General features: G+C 36.0%; 4 long non-coding RNA genes across 6 annotated transcripts in view; 1 reads left to right on the top strand and 3 right to left on the bottom strand.

The window, feature by feature from the left end:
* LOC149096035 (uncharacterized) overlaps nt 1–1,217 on the bottom strand; it is a 263,969-nt gene extending 262,752 nt beyond the window's left edge. Inside the window, exon 1 of the long non-coding RNA XR_016204550.1 lies at nt 564–1,217. This is a non-coding gene — a long non-coding RNA (uncharacterized LOC149096035). The remainder of the gene's footprint in view (nt 1–563) is intronic.
* A 2,681-nt stretch (nt 1,218–3,898) lies between these two features.
* On the top strand, nt 3,899–6,156 carry LOC149096034 (uncharacterized). 2 transcript variants are annotated; one of them, XR_016204592.1, is made up of 3 exons: nt 3,899–4,113; nt 4,251–4,458; nt 5,638–6,156. It is a non-coding gene; the product is annotated as an uncharacterized LOC149096034 (long non-coding RNA). The 2 variants fall into 2 exon arrangements; XR_016204591.1 differs by having other exon boundaries at nt 3,899–4,458.
* A 2,201-nt stretch (nt 6,157–8,357) lies between these two features.
* LOC149096033 (uncharacterized) lies at nt 8,358–9,490 on the bottom strand. Its single transcript, XR_016204692.1, has 2 exons — nt 8,841–9,490; nt 8,358–8,527 (listed from the first exon to the last, which is right to left on the bottom strand). It is a non-coding gene; the product is annotated as an uncharacterized LOC149096033 (long non-coding RNA).
* Nucleotides 9,491–9,553: 63 nt separating this feature from the next.
* Nucleotides 9,554–14,753, bottom strand: LOC149096032 (uncharacterized). Of its 2 annotated transcripts, XR_016204599.1 has the most exons (4): nt 13,946–14,753; nt 11,866–11,950; nt 11,354–11,477; nt 9,554–9,626 (listed from the first exon to the last, which is right to left on the bottom strand). It is a non-coding gene; the product is annotated as an uncharacterized LOC149096032 (long non-coding RNA). The 2 variants fall into 2 exon arrangements; XR_016204598.1 differs by having other exon boundaries at nt 11,354–11,950.
* Nucleotides 14,754–17,566: the final 2,813 nt, after the last annotated feature.

The raw sequence follows: 17,566 nt of genomic DNA, 5'->3' as shown, positions 1-17,566 counted from the left end.
AAAACCAAAACCAAAACCAAAACCAAAACCAAAACCAAAACCAAAACCAAAACCAAAACCAAAACCAAAACAAAAACAAAAACAAAAACAAAAACAAAAACAAAAACAAAAACAAAAGCACAAACACAAAAACCAGACTGTTTTTTTTAATTTACCAAATTTATGAAACCAGTGTAAGAATCCATTTTCCTTATATTTTTTTGGGAGTTACCCTCACCTATCATACTAGAGTAATAAAGTTCATGCACACTGTGTACTAAAAAAAAAGTGAGCAAGAAATTTACACTAAGACAATAGTAAGAAAATGCTGACAGTCCTCACCAACTTAAAGAAAATACTACTTTTACTTCCTTTATCATTTCTCACATGAAATTCATTTCCTGATTTTGACAAACCTATTTATAACTATTGGAGTCCAAAATTCGGACATTTTTCCTTCCATTTTTAATTAATTTTTAATCAATTTGGAGGATGCATTACGGCTACCGGACATTGAAACTTCTTATTAGAGCCGTTTTAAGACTTCTTGTCAAAGATTTTTCTTGGATTTAATGACAAAACACGAAAAAAAAAAAAAAAAAAAAAAAAAAAAAAAAAAAAAAAAAACACCGTACAAATTGTTCGTCGATCTTCCTTAGGAGTTTTAAATTTTCACCCGGGTAATTTCCGCGGGTGTTAGATTTAATGTAGTGGTATTTCAGTACATTTTTTTAAAAGAAAACCTTCTAAACCAAAGATTCTAGTTCTTTTTTTCTTTTTTTTTTTTTGGTTTAAAATTTTTATATTGGCTAGTGACCAAATACATTATGTTAAATGGTATCAAGCCATTGGCTACTACTAAAAGATAACATATATGTATATATAAAGCTAGAAGGCTTTCAATTTGTTTACTCATCTAGCCGTGGTAACACTAATAAGTGAAAGTGTTCTGAAGTATAAAAGTCCGTACGAATCTGAAATTACAATCGACAAGGATATAAACTTCGTAATAACTTATTCTCTTGATTATTTCCAATGTCACACCACATCTGTGATTATCTAGTGGTGAATACTGAACTCTGTTTTGGTTAATGAACTGAAGAATGTTTTTTTTTTTTTTTTGGTATTGTTATTATTAATTATCATTATTAATTTTCTTGCACCTTGCATAAACTAGCAGCGGAAACTAAACGGTGCGCCAAGACCAAACACACTTCTGTTTATACTTCATAATCTTGATCTTGGTAGTTTCAATCAACCTATTCAATCTTTTTTCTTGCAGATAATCAGTCTTGCAGTGACAGCTGATTCATTGCTGCTGGTTTAAATTGTAAATAGCTTTAATTCTGTGTGGCGAAGATATTTTTTAATATGTAGATAGTGTCCCAGTTATGTTTTTGTCAAGCTAATTAAAATTCTCCTTCATTCACTCAAAGAATATTCTTGGAAGTTTAAAACTAGTATTTACTATCACTTTATGATTTTCAGTTCGTATTTACAGTTTATTGAAATCATAATCTGTGTAATTTACAACAGAGTATTCTTTTTCCGAAAACACCCTTTCATTCGGTGATCCATTAGCGCTGAAGAAAGTTTAAACCCCGTCCATGTTCATACTACGACGGAGAAATTTAAGAACGCAGTTTTATTTCTACGGTTTGGCTTACCATCCACAATAATCCGTCACGAAAACGGTGGAATATTTGAAAATGCCGGCTTCGCGGTTTAGTGTGGAAGGAAAACATTTTGAAAACGGATCTTTTCGAAATCGATGAAAACGTTATAAACATGTGATTCCCAGCCAACTTTTTACTCGAACACAAATTCAAAATGACCGTCGATTGTTGCGTTTTTTTCAAACTCTTTCTCTGGCATTGTGTGGACGGGACCTAAGAGCAAAACCAAAGGCTACTAAAACTAAACAAAGTTAATGGAGTTCTTAGAACTGTTTAAAAACTAACTGAGTCCATTAGCAGACGCTGTTTTCCTCGGGTTAATTACTTCTACTAACAGCTACCATGCTACACTGGTTACAATCGCACTAATAAACTAAAAATAAAAATTGAATTTACTTTGATGAATTACAGATCCGGCAGTTGCCTCAAACAATTGACCAGTGTGAAACAAATGACGTCTATATATGTAATGTAAACTTTAATAAAAATAAGGCAGGGCGCAGCTTATCAAATTGATCTGCGCCCTTCGAAAATTTTACCGCCTGTGTAATGGGTTTTATGACAGTTTTGCACTCTATGTCAACACACGAAAGGCAGGCATCTCCTCTCTAAGAACAGCCTTAGCATTGTGCTTCGTATTTTAAAATTAATATATAGATTTAGGCCAGCCTAAAAGCGGAGCTCCTCAGTTATTTTTCGGAATGTTGTTACTAATGAAAATAATCCAACTTGTATGAGGTAAATTGCGAATGATTTAATAGTTTCAGCCGGAACTAGTATTACATCAGCAGATCGAGGTGTAAGATGGTGTGATTATGAAATATAGAGCCATGATTTCAAGGATTTCTTGGAAGCCACCAAAAATCTTGATCACATAACAGAACGGTCTTCTGTGCTTTTTGGTGGCATTTCTTGTTCTTTCCTACCTTATTCAGAAAGACAAGGCATTGTTATTAATCATTATATTCTTCCTTAGCTAACATGGGGACTCCCACACAAAAGAAGTTTACACATTTTTTTGTTGTGGGGACTGATTGAAATGCAGTGGTTACAATATACTCAGTCCCTGAATCTCTACCAAATGAAATCTCACAAAAGTACCAAAACAGTATACATATGTGAAAAGTTGGAAAGTTTTGTTTTCTAACTTGTCCCCAAAGATACATTTAGCCATCTTCACTATTGTATGGAGTCTCCTCCTGCTGGACGGGTTTGCAATGAGCAAAATCACCCTCGCATGAATGGTAATTACGATATTTTTTTTTTTTGCTGATCATGAATACTTGCATAGGCTTCTAATAATAATTTTATTATTCAATTTCAATGTGATTTGTTCTTTTTTTCGACTGGCATTGTGGACTACAAGAGCTGTTATTGGATTCCATTAATTAATTTTACTATGATTAAATTATACCAAGAATTATCAGTGAGCTAAGAGGAAGTTATATTATGTACATGTATTTTGTCTGCACTACACAACCAAATGCACTCAAAGGTTATGAGGCATGGGTACATTTGTCAGAAGAGCCCAGCATATCCAAGATATGTTTTGATTGACACATCAATTAAGATAATTTACAGCAAAATGGATAAAAAATACATCAATATCCTACATGCACCAAAGCCAGGAGAGGGGTTATAAGGCAGTCGTTTAAACAACAGATTGAAATAATTTATAAATTAGAGAACACTATTTCTACAACAGAATGGAACAAATTAACCTTATCGGACATTGCGAATGGCAAGGCTGTCTGTAGAATGTCACAAATTTCTCAACCCTTCCTTTCTACAAAAATGCTAATCCTGCAACTTCCCGTACGAAACGAGCAGATCTGTTTATAGTCTGTTACAGATCTGCTGGCACATCTGTAGCAGATCTGCAGATAATCTACAGATGATCTACAGATTATCTGCAGATCATCTGCAGAATGTCTGCAGAATGTCTGCAGAATATCTGCAGAATGTCTGCAGAGCGTCTGCAGCGATGATCTGCAACAAGTCTGCAAATTTGCAGACGCTCTGCAGACGAAATCAGCCTATCATGTTAAACAAAAAGCCCACAAAATGCACCAATCAAACAACGTTTATTTAAAAGATAGACAGAGGAGGTCGGTTTGTTATTCATCAAAAGTAAACAATTAATGTTGACAGATAAAGCAAATAATATCACTAGCAGGAATTTAAAGTATTTTCTTAGCGTGACATTTTCCACATATTCCAAATGAATAAAAAAACTTCGGGTAGCAAGCACTCCTTTCAAAAAATCTAGGCTTCACGTAGCCTGCGAGCGACAAGGGAGCTTGCTCGCAGGCTAGGCTTCGCGTGCTTTTTTTGGTTCGCTTGGCAGGTTATTTACAGAAACGAGATCGAGTAAACTGGACACTAAGTGAGATTCATTTCCTTCTCGTCTGTGCTCGGCACCTGCTTGACATGAAGCCAGTTTAAAGGAACGAAAGAGGTAAGTCATAGAGTACATAAATAATGCACAACAGCGACCGCTTATCGAGTTTTTGTTCGCCTTATGTATCAATTTTTTCATTGGCTTCGTAGCTTACTTACATATATCAACAGATATCAAAAATATTTGTTTATTAGGTACTCGGTTCACGTTGCAGCATTCTACTGTGGCCTAAAGTCTATGGTGCACTAACCTTCGATCCCTGAACGGCTTGTTTCGAACATGTGTCACTAATATTCCAGCACACCAGGGCCGAGCGAAGACCGTAATAAAGAGAGGTCGCTACCAAGAGTTTACGGAACACTGACGGAATCTTGACCCGCACTGTTAACGCATACTGAGAAAGTACGCTTACACATTTGTAACAAGTTTAGATAGTGAATTGTATTCTAGTAGGTAGCAATAAAAGTAAAACCTAAAGCCAACTTGACATATTCAGTTTTTACAGACCAGTCAAAAGATTATTCACGATATGGGACCAATGATTAAATGTTACTTTTAGTGTGACCTTTTCATAAGGTCGGTTTCTAAGTCACTGCAGTGAGTAAATCCAGATTTTTCAAGACATACAGTATTCTCAATAAATGAGTTTACTGTCAAGCGTTGTAGATTTCGTGTGTTCAACAGCACACATCCAAACACTCGGAATAAACATAATACACCCGCAAATAACTTGATTCACACACTGCTCTAAACAAAAACTAAACATGAGTTTAATCCATGCTGTGAGAAATTACTAACTCTTTGTAAATATTTTTAGTGATTCGACAAAATGTTTCATTCTCTTCGCTCAACTAATACTCGTTTGTTTACATTGTTCGATCGCATTATGAAAAAACTACATTTTTTTTTCCGTTCAACAACTTCTTCTATTGCTTCAATAAGCCCATTTTCTCGCAAAATGTTTTCTTCATTTTTTAAGTCCAAAATACAATAAGTATGTCACGCGGCAATTCGAGCACTGCAAGTTACTGAGTGAAGAATTATCTTGATATCTGTTTTTTGTTCGCACCAAAATGAAAAAAACTACTGAGGGAGTTTTATCGATGATTTAAGCATTTAGCCTCATATCAGTGTAATATCAATTTTGCACTTTTCACGCCAAAGGAAGAAATAAATAACTTGGATACATATTGTTATATTATACTGATACTGAGAGAAAAACTGTGAGCTGTTTTCATTTCGTAAAGACGGTCACGGTCACAAAAACACATGTACTTTGGTAGAACTTTCCATTCTTATCTAGTTACAGCTTATCTATACTTCCCTGAGTTTTTTTCTTTTGGCTGTTCCAACTTTGTTTGTTAAAATGCGGTTCATCTGGGATACGGAAAACTCCAGTTCGTTGAGAGTGACAAACCTTCCAACATACGCTATAAAAAATAAAAATATATTAGTAAACTACATGTATGTATTACTTTTAAAAGTAGTCAGTTTATTATTATCGCAATTATAGCAATATGATTACAAAAATGCGACACATCATCTCTGATCATGTGTGTTTGTGTACGTATGTTTCTACAGGTTACTGCCTGATGCCCTTGCCCTTTAAAGTCTTCACCACATCTTGATTCAGAGCCTTACTAATGAAGCACACCCGCTTTGCTTGTCTGTGTTCGGGAGCCATGGGCAAGACTTGTTGCCAGAGTCTCCTCACTGAAGAAGGCTTCAATTAACAGCAAGTATAATTTCTTGGGGTCTTTATCGCATTGACTGTATGTGAATGGAGTTAAGTTTAGCTGAGGATATGTAGATTCCAGATCCTGGCACAAGTTCTTGTTTCCCAGGGCCTGCAACGTAGTATTTTTTACTCTCATCTTGATTACCAGACGGCAAGTTCTCGAACCTAATCATTAAATTAAAATCGAACAGAACTGCTTAATACTAGCCTGTGCGTATATCACGAGTTTGATTGTACTACTAATACTACTAGACGGTTTGATTGTACTACTAATACTACTAGACGGTTTGATTGTAATACTAATACTACTAGACGGTTTGATTGTAATACTAAATTGGTTATTAAATCGATTGTTGAACCTACCGAGTTGGAGTTAGTTTCCGCTGCCTTGTGAAGAGTCTACAAAAGAGTTGAATAGTTTTAGGTACAGAAAGTCAGAATAAAACCCAAAAATTGCCAACCTTCTTGTGTAAGTTGACTACATAACTAAAGTGCCACTCAGTCCTACTCCAGTTTGTTTCCAGAAATTTTATATTTTGTACATAAATATCTATTGGAAGCTACAGATAAAAGCTCACAGGCTTCATAAAGTCACATTTACCTCTATTTTGCGCTCCAAAATTAATTTATTCTACTTAAGAAATTGCATGGCTGGATTGCCTGTTCATTTCAAAAACTACCCATTTAAATGTTCCAAGCGTCCTGAACTGGTCTTTAAATGTTGCTATTAACTACAGCTACGTATGTGCAATGTGCACGTAAATCTGCTCAAACAGTAAAAATCTGTAAATCGCGTCACCGTTACTCCAAACTTAGTTAATATGATTTCGGGAAGAATGCTGTGAATAAAATTGTTTCTCGATTTGCCGTTCACCTCTGATAATTACCCTGTTTTTTGAACGATCATCAGAGTTAAGTTAAACTGGAATGTTACATTAAAAGAGGTCTTAAAACAGTTGAAAAACCACCAACCTCCAGTCTTAATAATTTTCCCTGGGTAGGGAGTATTTTTACTGGTCCTCCTTCCTTTCTTTCCCTCTTCCCAGTCAACCATGGCGTCTAAGCCCTCGAAGATTTCTCCGGCATAATGTACCTGCGAAGCACTTGCGACGCTATATAAATCTTCTTCCGTCCAAAGAACTATAGCAAAAGTCATCTTTTTATGTCAAAAAGCAATTTCTTACAGACTGTCTTGTTTGCGCGCAAACTTTGAATGTGACACTTCAATTGAAAGGAATATCAGTGTCAGCAACATCTCCTACTCTTATTGGACGGTTCAAGTGTGACAGGTGTCGGGTACCAGCCAGGAGAATCTGTCATATTCGCAGCGGCCGATGAGATTTCACTTGTGGTTTTCTCTCTTTGTCGAGAACAGCAAATAAGGGTAAAGATAATTTGTACATTTATTTCATTTTCTTCATGGCTGCGATATACTTACATGTTTATACCCCCAAATTGAGGCATCACATTTCTTGTCACTAACAAACATGCCACTTAGGTCACCCGGTTATGCAAATCAGGGTCTGCGTTACTGACTCATTCTTGTAAGGTAATGATGGTTTGAAACGTGATGCATTTCACCTCTGCCATTTCCGGGGCGTAGAAGACATCAAGATTTTAAGAACGTCTCCTTATGTTTTGAAGCTGTTGTAGGTATAAGAAAAATAATCATAGTACAGAAATTTAACCATCGTATTCCACTTTTCATGATTCATTCACGTGTTGACTTCAACTTTCGTATCGTTGTTCTATCAACACTGATATGTCGATCGATGAAATGCTTTTCCCTGAGCATTTGGAACTGGGAATTTAACACCAATGTGCCCTGCAGTGCTCTTAAATTTTATTGAAAGAATGTGTTAGGCATATGTGTCTAATCCCTATATAATAAGAATAAATTAAAGTGTATTTATCATTTAATTTAAGTGTTCAATTGACGTATAACATTTGATTTACTAGCACGTTGTACGTAAGTGGCTGACCATTTATGCCTCTTATTTACGCATTTTCAATGTTCGACTATCTTTTTATTCGTAGAATCGAACTATTTTATTCATCTCAAAACGAACCAGTCATGACTGATCCAACTAAGGTTTATACCGAAGTGACGATATAATGAATGATCTATCGATCCGGTTTTTGGACTTCAACGTGTTGCAGATCATCTGCAGACGCTGCAGATATTCTGCAGATCTGTTGTTCGTCTGTTTTCGTCTGCAGTCTTAAAATCGGGAAGAGTTTTCAAGCTCAACGTCTGCAGCAGACTGAAAACAGACTCTGCAGACGATAAATTAGTCTGCAGTTGATCTGTTTTTGTCAAAACAGATCTGTTGCAGATCTGCTGCAGATCTGCTCGTTTCGTACGGGTTTGCTTAAGACCAGTTCTCCATTTCGTGTTGGCAAAATATCAATTTATGCCATGTCCAATGCAGAATATCACAAAATTGATTTAAAAGCTCAATAAATATCATTTTAAAGCCAAAAAGCCAATTATTTACATAAACCATGAGTAAATTATCTCTAAGAAAAACTGATTAAATTAACAGGCACTGAAAAATAATTAGTTAATATGTGTTTCTTAATAATGTAATGCAGTGTATCTGTCACAATGTTGCAGCTAGGATATTACTACAAACAGGATGGGTTGTACAAACAGGATGGGTTGCAGAACTGAACCTCCAAGTCAGTTTATTCAATGAACTTGGTGCAGAATTTATAATCCCATCAAGTTGTCTGTAAATACAGAGAAACCAAACAAAGCATTACAATTGTAAGTAATGAATTACTGAACTCTTTTACATGTACTGTATGAACAGTGTATGTTCCATTAATATTGGGGATCTCTCAGAAGCTGCATCCATGATAAATTAATTTGTTCCCAGATGCATTTGTTTATAGAACTTTTCACAAATTAATATCTCTGTCATAACAGTGACCTCTGTGTTCTCCAACAATTAGCACACAAGAAAAATACACTCAGTAAGATATTGTTTACAATAAAAATCAATGCCTATAAGCAATCATAAGGACTTTAAATTTATATTACCTCAGAAATATCTCACCAGGCCATGGTTGCTTTGAAAATCTTTGATGTTTTAATACAGGCTCCCCATCTGTAACCTGTTCATATATTGACTGACAGGAACAGGCATGTAATTCCTTTCTTTGATATACAGTGTACTTCATTGTTAGCTGTTTACTGAGTGTTAGTAGTGAATCAAATGCTAGGGGTTGGTACTCCAACTTTCACTGTGGCAGGCTCTGCCCTGAGATACAAAGCAAACTTACATAACTGTTATGAACTTCGCCACTTGCTTTCGAGAGCAAATGCAATTTGCTTCAAACAAGCAACTGGAACATTGAGGGTTACAACAATGTGCACCGTCCCAATCACAGGGTCATCCAGGCTGTTTGGTTGTACATATAACTGTACAACTGTATATGAGTTCAGCTTCCAGAAGAAAATCTGAGTTTGTCACGATAAATACTGATGTTCTTGCTTACTCAATGAATGAATGTGCCGTTCCAGAAGATATTCACACCCAACACCCATTCACGGCCAGTCTTTAGAAATTCCAAATTAAAGTATCAGGAATCAAGAGCTCTAATAGAGAAAAAACCTCCATGTGGGGTATGAATCTTTTCTTGAAGAAAACAATGTCTGAGAAATCATTAATTACAAAATAATGCTTAAGAAACATCTTACCTTAACAGAGAATTTTGTAATCTACACTGTCTGGCCAGTTCATATACATGTACTTGACAAGTTGACACTGGGCATGTTTGTAAATTTGTGCACTTCAACATCACATTACTATGTAGCACTGGCCAACTAAAAACAAACAGCATAATTTGGGTAATTAATATACACTGTACATTATTAGGTTGAAATATTGGTGTAGATTGTTGCACATTAACAGATACAGAAACTATTTGCACCTGAATCATAACGAGTGAAAAATCGTGCATGAGACATTTACATGTACATGTAACAGCCCTCCACCTCAGAACCATCACAGATATGATATGATATTTTTAAACTCTCTAAAATTTCAGATTATTCAAGATTAACATATGCACATACATCATCTGGGGCAACCCTAAAACACTGAATTTGGAAACCGAAATCCAGAATCCAGAATCTGGAATCCAGATATTATGAATGATGATAGAAATAATTCACTTCAGCAATGTCTAATAAATAAATATGAGCAAAAATCATTTTGTTGTTATTTATTTTCTTGGCTTTACTTCAGCCACAGACTGTAATTGCTAAAAAATTATTGACTAGTTCTGAACAACCCTTAGCTATATATCTGGCCCCGTTGTTCAAAAGCTGCATAAAGCTATTCATTGGGTACATCACTATCCAGTCAGGGTTACTGATTTTTTGGTAGTATCTGTCTCTATTGTCTGAGCAGGCTAAATAGGTGTCTAGTGTTTTTCTGCATTGGCATGTCACCAAGAGCCTTCATGCGGCTTTGCCACTCACACCCCCAGCCCAAACACGAGAGCCTGCTCATAGGCTAAGTTACCCATCTTTTGTTCAAGCTGGCCCTGGTGAGAGCCCGGTTCTTGTCTAGATCAAATTGCTCTGAGAAGACTGGTGAGCAGCACATTAACAACAAGCTATTATAGGATATTGCAGTGAGTTTCTGGCAGTCTTTTAGCATCTTTGAGCAGCATGTGGTCTGATCTGTCAGCAAGTGAGAAGCAGACGGAAGTAAGTGTGCAACATTTCTACAAATTGTTTTAATATGATGGCCGCTAAGAATATGAAATGCTGATTTGTCACAGTATCAGTGTGGAAATTGTGTTAAGCTGGAATTGGTCTCGTATCTGTCGGAAAAATCAAATTTCATATTTAGATCAGATGGGTTAGCCCTTGGACTTCGAAATTGGGGGGCGTGACCATCAATGTACAGGGGGCTGCCACTGATGGATATCCTGTTCTCTATGACATTTTCTATCTTGTTCAGTATGTACTAGACATAAAGGATAAATTTATACTTCCGGTAAATTGAAGATCACTTATTAAACAAAATGGCAATTACCAGCAAGCTTATTTTAGACACTCTCGAGGTGCTTGGAATAAAATTAAGACGCACTTTACTGAGATTCTCATAATCATAGCCTTCACTAAAAATAACGGTTGCCCAATTTCAACAGACGGGGAATTTTCGTTTCAAAAAAGGTTAAGTTTGAGGTCCTTTTTACTTGGCAGCTTACTTTTTACAGTCAAAAAGCTAAGCAAAACAATTTTCGCGTATTTGAAGAACTTATTTTCTTTGATTTGCGGATTCCGGTTTCCAGTTTCTGGATTCCGGTTTTTGGTTCCAGATTCCGGATTCCGGTTTCTGGGTTTTAGGGTTGCCCCATATTTAACATATTGTTTGCTTCACATTCAGTTTACAAATGGCTGTTATCCAGCATAGGCAGACTTCTAAGTTTTCCTTCAAAAATATATTGCAACAACTATTGCATCTTTCGTTACCTATTCTTGTGATGAAATGACACAAAATTCAAGAACAAGAAGTCATAAGCATAAAACTAACTTACATGGTAGTGCTTACAGTTCCTCTTACTGTCTGCATATGCTGTCCATAAACTGATGCTGCCTGGACAATGTACTCATTATTTTTCTGATCACACCTTTTAAAATGTCACTGTTATATAATTTGTCCTGAAAAAGCAATACATGAAATGTTATGCCTTTGGCACTCACCAAATACCTTTACATGATGTTAATGTACACCATATCAACATTCACAATTCTCTTTACTTTCATTGTAACTCTTTTGTGTCATTTTCCCTCACTTGAAGACAGGACTTCCACATTAGGTTATAATTTGCCTCTGGAATCTCTATGAATTCACAGGGAGTGATAACAATTAAATCATGACTAATTTTAGCAAAGGAGGTGTTCAAATGTCAGATTTTAATGCTAAGTTTATACAGTAACTTTACATTACTCTTCGTACATATATATAACCTCTCAATTATTGCACCTATAGACAGAAGGTGTGCTGGGGGAAGAAATGTTCTAAACTCTCTGAACTTTTCCTCCTTACCTGTAATAGGATGACTATTATGAACTACGGTTTGTAACCAACACCAACATCAGGTTATGTATACACATGTATATTTTATTGTCGTCTGTAATCATAAAAAAATAAAAATTTAAAATCCTCCATAAAGTTCATACTCAATAACACTGCTACATGAAGCGCTGTCACTGGAAATCAATTTAAGTGAAACTGTTGCAACAGCTCTGCCAAAATTTTTCCTAGCAGTTAAGGCAGGATAACAGAATATACATGTACCACACAGCAAAGGCTAGAGATACACACATGTTAGTTATCAGTTAGGATTTGGTGAGCTTCTGTGCTGTAGGTATGGTGGAAAATAACAGATTATCAGAAATGAAGGTTCCTGAGACATTTTGACAGCACTGAGAGGAATTAATATATAAATTCACAAAAGAAGGAGAAGTTCTTGCCCTGTCCAGTTCTCTGTAATAAAAATATCATTTACATATGAGTCATTTGTAATATGTGGTTTGTGTTTAAAGCCGATATAATGCACACTCTGATTGGCCAATTCCAGTGCATTATTTACATTTACATGGTATACCTTGGTAAAACCATAAAACATTGCGTGCGACTAAAATAAAAAATATAAAAAATAAATAGAAATGCCTAATTCATAACAATTTAAAATACTCAACACTAAAACGAATGTAATTCTTTACTTGAAAATTATTCTCCTGTAATGCCCATGGGCCAATTACAGGCATGCTAAGAAGTCCTAACACAAAGTAAAAGGAAATTAAGAAAACTATTGCTTTTTTCTGGAAAATTGTAGCGACTGAAGACAATGATGGAACACTCTGAGAGTGCATTCTATCAACCTGATGAGATAAAATTTAAGGAGAATAGAGAATTCCCGAAGTTATATCACAAACAAATTGGTACAGGACAGGAGAAAGGAAACTGTACAGCCAGGAAGAAACTGAAACTTTCTTCGGCCAGCAAAAAAGTATGCACGCACAACAAAGAAAACAGTCAGTGACATTCATTTAATAAGTTAGTAAATAAAGAATTAGTGTGAAGAAGAGAGCAAAGAGAGAGAAAGTGGAGATAGGAGAGCGCTCTCTCCAACTAAATTGTGTATATATGTATGTAAAAGTTATTCTTATTACTGAGAAATGGTCAGGGCAAGAACTTCTATTACACTGTTCAATTTACCGAGTTAATTAGTACTATCTCACTTTTTTGGAACATTTCCATATTAAGTGTAAATACCGCATTGGGGAATAACCTCTTATTACGAAAATAGGGTCCATGTACCCCCAACCAAAAGCAATGGCACAAATAACATGAAATAGCCAATCAAAATCAAAGCAGAGCTTTATTTGCAGACAGGATTGCCATGCATAATCGTCTACTCGACATTTTGGACTATATAAGCATTTCACCAAACCGAACTAATTGGACAGACAACAAAATAAAACGAGGAAATCTACATTATAAACACAAGATGCATATCACTACATCTGAGCTCGAGTATCAACAGCAAATCCCTTTTCAATGAACGGTGACCGAATAAAAGAGAGGATAAAGAAAATTCGTTTAAGCTTGCGGTGTTAAAGTTTAAAAATTATTCACACTTAAATTTGAATATTACTGAGAGTCTGTATTTTTGCCGACGGCTTAATTTAGCTTTGCAGTCATTTTATTGGCAGTAGCTTTACCAGTCTTCAACCAATTTAACCTCGGAATTCACAAAAGCATTTCGCCAAACCGAATAAATTGAACTAACAAAACGAGGAAATCTCCATACTTTGTAATCACAATAAATAAATCAGAGAAAACTTCAAAATTCGCCCGGCCGTGTTTACAAGTGCGATTTTGGTTAAGCTTATTTTTAGATGTGAGGTTATAAGCTTAAATTGACGACCTCCAACCTCCAAAGCGACCCACGTGTTATTGTTTAGAGACGAGAGAAATTAAAACGATGCAAGTTTTAAAATCTCTTACAGCATGGCTTCAAATAAGGAAGACTTTTAATGGATTCCAATTGAAAATAAGCTTATATCGCCGAGGAAACTTGTTAGTTTTCATAGCAAACGCAACAACAAAAGTCACTTACCGCAAGTTGGCAATTCAGTTCGGCCAGTGTAAATCTTCCAGGCAGAAACTTGCAGCAAAAGTTGTGAAGACTAAACTGAAGTTATATTTTCGATAGATCAACGAATCAACCACTTCTCTCCACTACGTTTACTGTTTTGCAATTTCTCTAAAACACTCGGGTACGTTTGATTTCTCTTGTTCATCACCTGACCAAATCAGGTGACTTTTGAATTTTCTTGCACGGCTGCACAGCATCACGTTCGCGCGAATTTTGAACTTGGCCATGGAGAGTTCGGCAGTCTTCTGAATCAATTTGTCGGGTACTTTCGCCTCCTTTCTATAGCCCTCGTCAGCTTTGGTTCACGGCATTGTTCGGTATATTATTTCACCTCCTTTCTCTAGCTCTTGACTAGCTATAATTCACGGCATTGTTCAGTACTGTTTCGCCTCCTTCCCCAGCGCTGACCCGCTCAGTCTTTTTCGCGATCTTCTTCGCTACTTCTTTGCCTGTTAATTCTTGCTTTCTGTCTTTTGCTTCAGCGCAACCCTGTCTTAAAAATATTAAATCAACATCCGCTATCGTTTTTCTTTAAAAATCCCGCCAAGAAAAATGGCATTCACCCGCTACCAACTGAGGGTGCATGTCTCTGTCAGCCTATTAGTTTGAGTATGGCCGCCATCTTGCGCGACTCCGTCGTCGTCGTCGTCGTCGTCGCCGTCGTGCGTACGCGCCCACGAGCAATACCGCTAGCCATGATAACCATGAGAAAATCAATTCATGGGTTTCCTTTTCTTCCTTATATGGGTATGGGGCTCCGCCGGAGCTCCGCTATCAAGGTACGTAGGTTCAATTCTTCATTTCTTTGCTCAGAGCCTCGTTATAACAGTATCTCTGTGTGACTGAATTTTCCGAATTTACATATATTGTAACTGAACTTCAGCTAGAGATCTTGCTAAAAAAAGATCTAAAATTCATATTCATTTGTCGCTTGTTATGTTAATGAAACAAACCTGCGAAAGTGTTGATTTTGTGCAAGAACCTCATTTAACAAGAATTTTCGAGAAATTCCAAGTTACCCTCTTTTTTATATATTTATATAAGAATTTATTTTATAAGAATATCGAGACTGAAATTCTCGAAATTTTAAGAATATTTTAAGAATAAACCCGAGGCTGAGATATTCAAACATAATTTCGTGTGCTGAAAGGCTTTATATTTTGAAATAAATCATATAAAGTTCTTCCTTTCTCTCAACTTCAAAATCAGCCATAAAGCAACAAAAACAGTGCTAGCCGTATGTTCGATGCTAATAACATTTCTGTAAGACAATATGGGCGTCATATTAGGCTTCAATACATATAGACTGGCTCCAAAATTACTTTAACACCATTCAATCACCAAATACATTCGGAAACAGAAATGTCCTACACTATATGATCTAAGAAATTTTCATACGAATATTTTCACCCTAAAATCGGCGGAAAATTAAAACGACAATATTCAACCTCGGCCGGAAAAACAATAGTCTTATTAAAAGAAGAGTGTAGTGTAGGAGCTAAACCTTTAGACCATAAGCTATCGAGAAATTTACAGATCTCAAATTTCAGCTGCCAGTTACAAAGTGCACTACTTCTCAACTGAGTTGTCTGAATTGTGCTTTGTGCGTGATAACTTCCAAACTTTGGCAAAAATAAGAATTTTTATGAAACCTCTGGGAAGATGTATAGACAGAAAACCTTTTATTAAACCGAAAGTTTACAAGAATAAGTGCTAGAATTGCTCAGCTTTAACCAGATATACAAATAAATAAATGAAATGACTAAATGGATTTTTTTGAGTTATTTCTTTGCCATTTTTATCGTCCTATTCTTAAGCTTTTAATAGAAGAAACCAGTCGAAATTTCAAAAGTCACCCTACTTCTTCCTTTTCTACACTAAGGTTTGTAAACCGATATAGTCACAGCCCCTTCTAAGTGCCAACACGTGTACAAGACTGCGTTGTGGGCCATTAAGAAGACATGCCTTTCGGTAGAGATCCTGATTCTCCACCAACATACTATTAACCAATATACCGTCTCTTCTTCACTCATCATTTCCTACGTGTTATTCATTTTCATTTGTCGATCTATTGACTCATTTTCACTCATTGGGGTCGAAAATACGTCATGTTTTTATTTTTTCGCAAACTGATATGTTAATTAATCGACACAGGAAATATTTCGGCTACTGAGGTGAAAGTTGCAATTCCTTACAACTGAGTTAAGACTTCCTCTAGCAATTAAGCGTTTGCTTTGAGCTCGGTAAAGTTTGGTTAACTGATATCATTACAGCTCTATCTAATTGCTAAGATGTACACAAAACTATATTGCGCGCCATTAAGACGACAGATCTTACTGATGAAGACAATTTGAGTTTTAACTAAAATATGAATTACTAATTTTCCATGTGTACGCATGTTGGTGGCAAACGAAATACCTTGTCTTTTTATTCCACTGGATAATTGTGTGCAAAATGTTTCCTTCTACCATGTTACCATCCCTATAAATTTGGAAAAACAACTTTTTTCCCGTCCATAAAACCTGGCTCGCCTTACACAAGACCACAGAAACGCTTAATTCATGCCCGTTAGAGCATACCTACATTAATTTAATGGTGGCTAATCGGGTCCTTCAAAAACCATGGGTCTCGCAAACGTTTCGTCGAATTTTACGGGTCTCACAGTCCTTTTCTTTTTAGCAGTTATGTGCGTCTCACAGTCTCGATTTTACTCACGAAACTCTCTTGGAGTCTCGATTTTTTGCAAGGCGAAGAGAGTGTCTTAAGTCCCCATTTTTATTGTTTGTTTTTATAACTGACATCTGAGAGTTTGAAAATTAGAATAAGTTGAAGTCTCGTAATTTGAAAGTCAAAATGTCTTTGGATGTAAAGAAAAACGCTGGTCTTGCCTTCTCGCGAAGTGTTGCATTTGCCATTCACCGCCTTTTAATTTAGCCCGCGTTAAATTCAACTGTTCAAGAAGGTTTTCAAAAAGTCGTTTCATTTTCGGCAGCCCACATTGCGCCGTTTTCAAGCATCCGGGTCGGTCGTTTCCAATTTATCAGTTAGCGTTGAGAGAATTTAAATGTATATTTTTTAAATTTTGTTCTGTTTTTATTATTATTGTTATTATTATTATTATTATTATTATTATTATATTTTTGTTTCTTTTTGTTTTCTCTTTTCATACATATTATATGCCAAAAGATCATGCTCTAGATGGCACCGAACCAACGAGGAAAACCCTATATTCAACACCTCCCCGTAAAAAAATAGAGAGAGAGAAAAGAAAGAATGAATAAAAATTTTCCCTTCATGATACACCCCAGAGTTAAACGATACAAAATTACCTTTTTCAGTTTTGTGTTTTTTTGTAAAATTCAGAGTTAAAACTTGCATTAGGAAGCTAGATTTCTCAAAGTTTGCCCCAAAAAGGGTTCTAAGTAGAGGAGTAGAGGACGATACACAACGGCGCGAAACAGACGACTTGCTACTCTTGTCCGCATGACTTCGTGCTGAAATAAATACAGTACAGCGCTTTTAAGTGCTCTTGGCGTACTAAATCCAGCAGTTGCCTCAAATAGATGACCACTGTGAAACAAA

Source organism: Orbicella faveolata, unplaced genomic scaffold (genome assembly GCF_042242905.1).
Source record: "Orbicella faveolata isolate gen_17 unplaced genomic scaffold, um_ofav_v1 contig_48, whole genome shotgun sequence".
In the NCBI taxonomy this organism is placed as follows: domain Eukaryota; kingdom Metazoa; phylum Cnidaria; class Anthozoa; order Scleractinia; family Merulinidae; genus Orbicella; species Orbicella faveolata.
This window is presented reverse-complemented; position numbering and strand designations above follow the sequence as displayed.